The sequence below is a fragment of the Neophocaena asiaeorientalis genome, unplaced genomic scaffold (genome assembly GCF_003031525.2).
Source record: "Neophocaena asiaeorientalis asiaeorientalis breed wild unplaced genomic scaffold, Neophocaena_asiaeorientalis_V1.1 scaffold124, whole genome shotgun sequence".
Classification (NCBI taxonomy): domain Eukaryota; kingdom Metazoa; phylum Chordata; class Mammalia; order Artiodactyla; family Phocoenidae; genus Neophocaena; species Neophocaena asiaeorientalis.
In genome coordinates, this window is record NW_020174135.1 from 3665409 (window position 1) to 3674812 (window position 9404).

Sequence of the window (9404 nt, forward strand, 5' to 3'; positions counted from 1 at the left end):
CACTGCGGCAGAAGGGAGGCCAGGACTTTACGCCAGTGCAGGTCCCTTCCCATGAAGCATGACGCCAAGGAAACAGAGCCTCCCACCCACGCCCCGACCCTGATGGCCCATCAGCAGGGCCGTCGCCCCAACTCCGCCAAGTCCGCCAGCTGCTGGAAGCTGCTGTTAGCACATTGCATCTAGAGAAGGAGACTACGACCCGAAAGGCCACACGCCTGATACAACACGTTTCTGCGGATCCAGAACCCGAATCAGAGCCCTGGGGAGTCCCAAAGGTCAACAGCACAGCCACCGGCTACGGAACAAAATTCAGAGATGGGTCACACGTGAAGCCAGTCTACACTCAGCCAAGAACAAGCAACAATAACAACACTGTCAGACGCCAAAGCATTCGGAAGACTTAAGATCGAGCCTAACGCCATTTTGCTACCCGAGCGCTGCTGACCAACGTTAGGACGTTGGTGAAATCTTCCACTCCACGTAGCTCTCCCCTCCTGAGAATCATTCATTCCTTTCTTGGTTACAGCACATATGCATTTTCCATCTTCCCCCTTGTTTACACCCTCTAATTGAGTTGTGTAAATAGACTCAAGATGGCAGAGTATGTCAATAAAACCATTTGAGATGTGAATAGTCTACTGGTGGCTTCTGGCTGTTTCTGACTATTTAAATACATATTCTAAAAGTTATTTGGCGTGCAATAGTATGTAATTTAGTCTCTTGCTCAGATAACTAGACATGGCCAAGGTGATTATTATACGGTTAAGTGGTAGGAATTATCATCAGTCCATTTGAAGCAACAGACTCAATTGTTTTCCAATAGCCAAGGGGGGTGGGAGGGCAGGATTTCCAACATGTACACCAGAAACTGGGGAAACGACATGCTTTCATCCCACAGACTGTGGACCGAAGAACTCTCTTTGTTTGGACATCCCGCTCCATGGCCGGTGACCTGGCACTTTCCCGACGCCGTCAGGCCTCGCTGGGCTCATCCCGTGGGGCAGCAGGGCAGACGTCAAGTCAAATGGGAATCAATTCAGTGCGCTTGGCTTCTTGGATGGAGGAAGTGTCAGTTTTTCTTTTTTTTTTTAACACAGAACTATTCCCTTCCTACATCATCATTAAGCGTATTTACTTATTATTATTTTTTTAATATTCAGACAACTACAGCTCTTCAAATACTAAAGGAAGCAGCAGCCCTGAAGCAGGAAGTGCCGAGTTTAAGCCGCAGGGCCCTGAGGCTGGGCCCTCCGTCCTGAGCACCTCTGCACCCACAGTGTGAGGTCAGCCTGGGGTCCGGCAGTGAGGGGTCAGAGGCGCGTACAGCGCAAGAGGCGGCTTTTACTGCTTCTCCAAGTTTTCCTCAAGCGACGGCGGTGGCGGCCCTGTGACCCCGAGCTCAGCCCTCTCCACGCAAACAGCCAGCTCAAGAGAAAAACAGATACCGTATGCTAACACATATGTATGGAATCTAAGAAAAAAAAAAAAAGGTCATGAAGAACCTAGGGGTAAGAGGGGAATAAAGATGCAGACCTACTAGAGCATGGACTTGAGGATATGGGGAGGGGGAAGGGTAAGCTGGGACGAAGTGAGAGAGTGGCATGGACATATATACACTACCAAAGGTAAAATAGATAGCTAGTGGGAAGCAGCCGCATAGCACAGGGAGATCAGATCGGTGCTTTGTGACCACCTAGAGGGGTGGGATAGGGAGGGTGGGAGGGAGGGAGACGCAAGAGGGAAGAGATATGGGGACATATGTATATGTATAACTGATTCACTTTGTTATAAAGTAGAAACTAACACGCCATGTAAAGCAATTATACTCCAATAAAGATGTTAAATAAATAAATAAATAAATAAATAACAGCCCAACGAAGGGCTGCTGCCACCTCCTCAGGCCCTTCCCCGTTTCTCCAGGGCTGATCTTGAGGAGGGAGCCAGTAACTGTGCTAGTTTGCCGTCTGGGGGAGAAGTCTGTTGCAGTCTGTTGACAGTCAAACTGATGCGTAGACTGGAGACACCAGTCTGTTAACTTCCCGTTAGGACAGAGGATTTCGTACCCTCATTTTAAACACCCCCTTCCCTCTGTCCTCCCAGCTGAATTATAGTACCGTTTTTATTAAACTCATCTTCAGCATCAGCGTTATGACTATGTAAATATTGTTCGCTGATGAACCAGGTGATTTGATTTTCTTTCTTATACACTTGTTGAGTTTTTACCGGCGTTAATATTACCGCATCGTTTTTACCAGCTTAGATTTTTAATATGCCGTCACTCATTCTTTCCAAACTATCCAAACTTTCTTAACATATTTTCCATACAAATGAATATACCAAGTCATCCACCACTCCTGTTCTTTTTCTCGTAGAGCCCTCCTTCTACCTGCTCTAAGAAGAATCCCGGAAATTCCCTTTGCTGCTCCCAGGTTGATCTTCTGTCCCTGAATCTCAAGACGGATCTGCCTTCTGCAAGAGCATATGTTTCAGCAGCTTCATGCAGAAAGGCACACGGGGGGCAAACCTTTGGAGAGATGACGCATCTGACACGTCTTTATTGTACCATTATAGTTGACTGGTAGTTCAGCTGGATATACAATTCTTGGATAATAAAATTTTCCCTAAAGAGTTTGAAGATATCCCTTTTTCGATTTCCAGTATTCAGGACTGTTTTCAGAAGTCTGATGACGTTCTTTTGACTTCCTTTGTGTGATCTGTCACTTTTTTCTGACAGCTTTCAGTATTGCATATTCTGGGCTTCTGAAATTCCATGTTGATAGGCCTAGTATGGTCCTCTTCATTCATTTTGCTAAGCACTTAGTGGGTCTTTCAAGCTGAAGGCTCGTATCCCTCAGTCTGGTAAATTTTCTTGGATTAATTCTTTGATAATTTCTTTCTTTTCCTTTCCCCCCTTTTCCCTTTCTAGAACTTCTCTTTGTTTCAGATTCCCCCGTATTGATATTTTAACTTTCTGATTTGTTGGATCTCCCATGTATTCAATTCCTGTGTCTTTTGGTCTCACTTTCTGAGAGCTTTCCTTGATGTTACCTTCCAACCTTTTGACGAACCTTTAAAAATGGCATCCACTTTGCTTTTAAGTGCCTGGAGTTCTTTCTTGTTACTCTTTAAAAATACAGACATTTGTTATTATTTCATGGAAACATGCATTCTCTTATTATCAAATGGCAGCTTTGGACGTCCCCTTTAAATATGTTTCTGCTGAATTTCTTCCTTTTCCCCCTTCTTATTTTTTTTCTTTTTGATTCACGTCGCTTCTCGGCCTTTCGCCGATATTGGAGTGCGGCACGAAGGCTGCAGAGGGATCTGACAGTGGTTGGTTTCTTCACTGGGAAATCCGTCCACATCTATCCATGGAGGTCTTCCCTCTGGGGCGATTCTGTTTCTGCAGAAAAGAATCCTCTGGTCTTCTAGCAGGGGTCACTTATTTGGTTTCCACTGCGCCCAGCAGGGGCGAGACTGGGAAGGTGGTTCTCAGTATACAGAATGTCCCCTGACCCCACTTTTCGCACGGCACCCCCAGTCCTTGCTGTGCACCCAGCTCCAGAGCTTCCCCGGTTGGATTCCTCTGGCAGAAAAAGCTTCCAGTCGACCCTTGGATTAGGAAGTGGGGGAGGGGCGCCGCCTGGCTGTGGAGGTCAGGCCACTCCACCTGCAGCACGGATGCCCCAGCGTCTCCTGATTCTGGAACACAAGCGGCCCCCTGCTGACTCGGAGCCCCGCCTGCTGGCGCCGAGGACCTGCTTTCTCCACGTCCCTCCGTTAGCTCCACCCTCCCACCCCCACCTTCCTCAAGCCCATCTTTACCTCTGCTGTTGCCCACCGCCCTCACTCCCTGCATCTTTGTAGGCTCTCACCTTGCTAGTCCTCGGCTTTCTTTTGCGGGTCTGGGGCAGGGGACACACGCAGGTCTGTGTTCAGTCCTCATGCCCAGCTGAGTCCAAGAAGTCCAGGCTGTCAGGTCCCCTCACGGAGTCCGTGTGCACCGCGACCCCTGCCGATGAGCCCCGCTCGGCTGCCTGGCGGTGGGGTGGCGCGGCAGGGGGAGCCAGGGGAAGACCACAGGCCGCCAGGCCCGGCTCCTCTCCTGCCCGCGAACGTTCAGCGCGACTGAACTCAGCTCCTGGCTCAGCACCTTCTGAGGGTCAAAGGGCGGCGAGAGCGGAAGGGGAGGGGCTGGACCTGGGGGCGCTCTGGGGGGGGGGGTCACCAGAGTGGGTGCCCACGATCCAGTGGGTACAGAAAGAAAACACCAGAACGTCTACTGACACGTGTTGTTATCAAAAAATCAAAGAGAATCTGTGGACGGGGACGCCGCGTCACCGGGGCAGCTTGTCACCTGCGGTCACAGGTGCTGCGGGCAGAGCCAGGCCCACAGAGCAGACGGCGCAGTGCCTCACGCTGCAGCTCCCCCGTGCCCGGCCCGGTGGCCTCCAGATCAGGGGTCGTGGTCTTCACCGAGCTAAGCCTCGCAAGCTGTGCTGCAGACCGGGGGCTGGAGGCGGTCCCAGAGACGCGGGCCCAGGGGCTGAACCCACCCTCTTCCTCCTCGCGCTGCGAGCTCCGTGCCAGCCGACACCACTGTGGCTCGAGGTCTGGCCAATTTATCGAACATCCGTTGACACCCACTTTTTGAAAAGGGGAATTCTGCCCTAATATGTAACGATGGTATACATAGCCTTCTCCGTCAGCCGAGCAGTAAAACACAGTTTGCCTTCATTCCCTGAATGGCTCCGTCTTCGTGTTCGTGCAGTTACACTACTGGTACACGACATGTGTAGATAGCGCGTATACTTGCGCACGTCGGGAGTGAACGCCCCGGGCCTCTGCCTGCGCCTGCCCGCAAGGCTGTCCCTCCAAGGGGTGCTGGCGCCTGGGGAGCCCTCCTCCCACGGGTCCCACACGCTGGGGCTTGGTGTAGGGTTGGCTGTGCCTCCGAAGGAGCGAGGGCCCAGCTTTCTGTGCAGAACAATGAGGAAGGGAGCAGGGGGCAGGACGGGGCACAACGGCCACCCACAGGCCCCGTGGTGGCCCCAGAACTGCTCCTGGGCCGTTGCTGCCTCTTCCCAGGGACCCCCTGGGACGACTCCTCCGTCAGAACCCAAGACCCCCAAGCGTGCTGCTGAGCCTGAAAAGCGATGATGACCTTTGCAAAGATGGTTTGCGCAGAACCCAGCCCTGAAGGGGCATGTGGGTTAGGGGGCGCCTCCTCCCAGCAGGAGTCCTGCCCTCCACATGACTCCTCCGTCAGAACCCAAGACCCCCAAGCGTGCTGCTCCACTTTCAGAGGCACAGCTGCTGAGCCTGAAAAGCGATGATGACCTTTGCAAAGATGGTTTGCGCAGAACCCAGCCCTGAAGGGGCATGTGGGTTAGGGGGCGCCTCCTCCCAGCAGGAGTCCTGCCCTCCACAGGGTCCGCAGGGGAGGGGTCAGGGAGAGGAGGCCGTTTCAGGAGAGACGCTGGTGTCTGGGCCGCTTCTCCAGCTGTCCTCCCCAGGCCTGAGCCTGGACAGCCCTCACCCCCATCCCAGGGGCCCGGGCCTCCGGCCGGACCAGCTCCACCTGCATCTCCCTTGGGGGAGTCCCCACGACGGCATCTCAGGGCTGGCCTTCTTCTGGGATTGAGGGGCCCAGGGTGGGCTCGGGGCCTGGAAAACCCAAATCACATTCACGAGAGGAAAACACAGGAACACGCATCAGTGAGCAGATCCCAGCTCTCACAAGTGGAGAAGTAGATGGAGGAGAGAAGCATCTAGGGAAAGCCGAGATGAACCAGCTGTCCCCTGCCTCCTGTCCCTGCAGCGGAAACCTGCCTGGGTCAGCGTCTGGATCACACGGCACCTGACAGCCGCTCGCTGCTGCCGCGTGCCAAGAGGGACACCAGTACGCTGACCTCAGGGACCAGGACACAGGGTTGTGCCTCTCGTCAGCATCCTGGATGCAGGGCAGGGAACCCTCGAAGACCTGCTGCCCAGGAGCTGCTCAGGGAAGAAGCAGCAAGTCGCCGTCTGCCTTCAGATGGTGGGGCGGGAACCAGGGCTTCTGCTGCCTGCTCCCATCCGCCAGACTGTGGGCGGGGTGAGGGAGCCCGCTGCCGGGGGCCTGGACGTGTGCAGGTGCCCAGGGCAGGGAAGGCTGGGGAACGCTCCAGCGGAACGGGAAAGTGCGGCAGGAAGAGGGAGAGGAGAGGCTGGCCCGAGGGCGGTGGGGGTGTCGAGGGGTCCAACCCCAGGTCTCCTGTCCCCTTGGAGGACTCAGGCCAGCCTGTGAACACACTCACCCAGCAGGCCGGCGAGCTGGGCGCAGGCCTTCCTGCTGCAGGCAAGGCTACCCCAAGGTCCACGCCAAGGGCCTGGCGGGCAGAGAGCGGCAGAAAGCACGTGCACGCGGAGCAGGGTCGCCCTCCCAGCCACGGCAGCGCCCTGCTGGCGGTCTGAGGGGGGGTGTCCCGGCACCGCAGGGCTCCGGCAGCATCCCTGGCCTCCACTCACTAGATGCCAGTAGCACCCCGTACCCCTAGTTGCGACACCACCCACACTGGAGCTGTCCCACTTAGGACTGCACTGTGGGACCCCTCGGGTCCCTGGCAAAGGGACCCATCCAGATGTGTCCCGCCCCATCCGGATGCATCCGTGGCTGTGAGCATAAGCCTTCTTCCTTAGACCATGAAAAGTGACTGGAAATTGGGCATCAGGGGTTGCTGGATACCTGTTGTTCTTTCCAAGGGATCCCCCAAGACTTCTCCCCCTAAGACCTGCTCCGTAAAGACGTGTGGTTGGATCTAAGCCACTATCGAAGCTTCCCGATTTCAGAGGTACTGAGGCGTGAGCGTGTGCCTTTCTGGAATCGAGAAACCTGGCATTACTTTCCTCCTGTTGGTGTTTCTCTCTGGTCTCTAATGGACCAGCTGCATCTCGGGCCGCATCAGGGACTCAGCTGTGTGTAACAGCAGGCTCACAGTCGGGGCTGCATGTCCTGCCACCACAAAGATCCCCCTCCAGAAAAGGAAAAGTCATAATCGTTCAAGACCACCAAGAACACCAGGATTTCCTTCTCCTGGCATCAAGGAAGGAATAATGGGTGGAATAAATAGCACTGGCTCAGGACCTCAGGGCTACTAGCAAGAAACGGGGATAAGCGCACAGCATTCTAATTTTAAAAGAACAGAGCACAATTAGCCGGGGGTCCACAGGCACAGACTGTTATGCTTCCCTTAAGATTATGGTAATCTTGAACCAAGAGGAAATCTTCTGCCATCTACTCCCGTTGACAAAAAGCTCAAAAGTCACCTTGACACGTACGACACGACCACGCGTGAACTCAACTCGGTATTGGTCATGAGGTTTGGTCTTAGGACCCTCCTCATCAAGAAATCCCAGCAAAAGGTGGAAGTAAGTAGAGAAATGTGTGTCGAGCCACTTGACCAATAAGAATTCTGTTCACACGGCATCTACTCCTCAATTCACGCCACAGATTTTTGTTATTTGAGAAAATTATGACTAAAAAAACAGAAAGGAAGGCGAAGATGAAAATGAGGAAGACTGCCGAAGAGAGAACTTGTGTATTTACCCACTCACTCACGATGACCAGCTGAGGGCCCACGGCGTCCCAGGCTGCGCTCATAGCTGAGGGCAAAGGTGACACTGCCCTTGAACTGACGCTCTGTTGGGGAAGCAGAGACAAAGGATAAGCCATCTGAGCTCCGTGAAGCGCACAGAGCAGGGAGCAGGGGGACAGCCCTCACTTCGCACCTGCCCAGAAACCACATCCTCGGGGACGGGGTGCGCTCCAGTTAACATCTCGCGTCGTGGCCAGAGCCCAGCCTCGCCTCTCAGGGCCTTCTTCTCCATGAGGGCGAGAAACCGGCTTGCAAGATGCCTGTGACTGCACCACCGTTAGCAGGAAAGTGCCTCGCTGTAAAGCCAGGCTCCGCAACAGGCCACATCGGGCAGCTCTGACGCGAAAGCATCCTCACCTCGGTGACCTGCAACAGGGGCAGAGGCGGAAGGCGGACCCAGCCAGGCGGATGCATTTCCCTTAGGGCTCTGGCCCCCTTTTCAGATGGGTCAGAGTGGCTCTGAAGGTCCGCTGAGGCTTTGGGGAGGGGCAGGGCCAGAGGACAAAGGCCATCCTGCTAAGGGGACCCCTCCCCAGCCAACACTGCCCTGACCGCTTCCCACGCCTGGGGCAGCTGGCAGCCCCAGATAAGCCTGAACAAAGCTCCTCATCTCCAAACACGAACCCAGTTTGGAAATTAAAACACAAACGGTTACTTCGTGTTGCCTTTATCCCTCTACTTAAAAAGTCATTTGAAGAGTAACGCGAGCCATTCTGGAGCGAACTGGAAATGCAGCGACAGCGTGGACTGTTCCATGTGCTCTTGTTTATCCCGGTGATAAAATACCTTCTCATGATGTTGAAAGGCATGTTGAAATTAGGTCATTTTAAAAGAATTTATTAAAAGGTATTGAAAACGCAGAGCCATGGAGTAAGTAAAAGATTCCTTGACTGAGAGATTTATAATGGATTTACTTAATTCTCCTAAAGGGCCTTTGTGACCATGTGATTGAACAGGTGGTTCTGTCCGTCTCCTGGCTGGGCTTGCGCTGTCCCACACCCTCCGCGTCCAACTGCGCTGGAGAAACCGGAATCCTGGGCTGAGCTGGAGCCACCAGGCTCTCTATCTCATGCTTATTTCTCGAGACGAAGATTCCTCACGAGGCCTCTGCTTCAGTGATTTTACAGACCAGAATCCAAGAAGGCAAAACAGTGCTTAAGTGACTTCCCCTTATGTCCACAACGTTGTGCCCTTGTCGCTTTGCTGGCACGCAGACGGGCACAGGAGCCAACAGCTCTGGTCCCCATTCTAGAATCCTGCACGCGAATTCTTCATCAAGTACCTGCCTCCACGAAGACCATGCGCGTCCCTCCTGGTGACACAAGTTGGTCTTATACTGAGTTCTCTGTTCCTAATTTCCATCTTCCCTGTATTAGAAGATGTTCGGGGTTTTCTCCCAACTTGTTGGCCGGAAATGGGGGCCCCTGGGGAAGCGCAGTTCACGAGCAGGACTGGAGGGAGGCCGGGTCCCGGGTTCACTGATCGCGAGCCACCTGGGCCGCCCGCTGCCACCTCACCTTCACTCCCTCCTCCAGAGTCTCCACAATATTTATTTCACGGGGCTACTTTTCATGGCGACAAACCATTATCCCACAGTTGAAAGCCCGACCTCCAATTATGAAAACTGCCAAGGGAACCACCAGGAGGAGACCATCACGCTCTCCCTCTCTGCGTGAAAACGTCCGGCGCCGGGTCCTTCCGCGGGCTCGCGGGCGCATGCGGGGACCGCCCCGGGGCGAGGGCGCAGGGCGCCTGCGCACTGGCCAC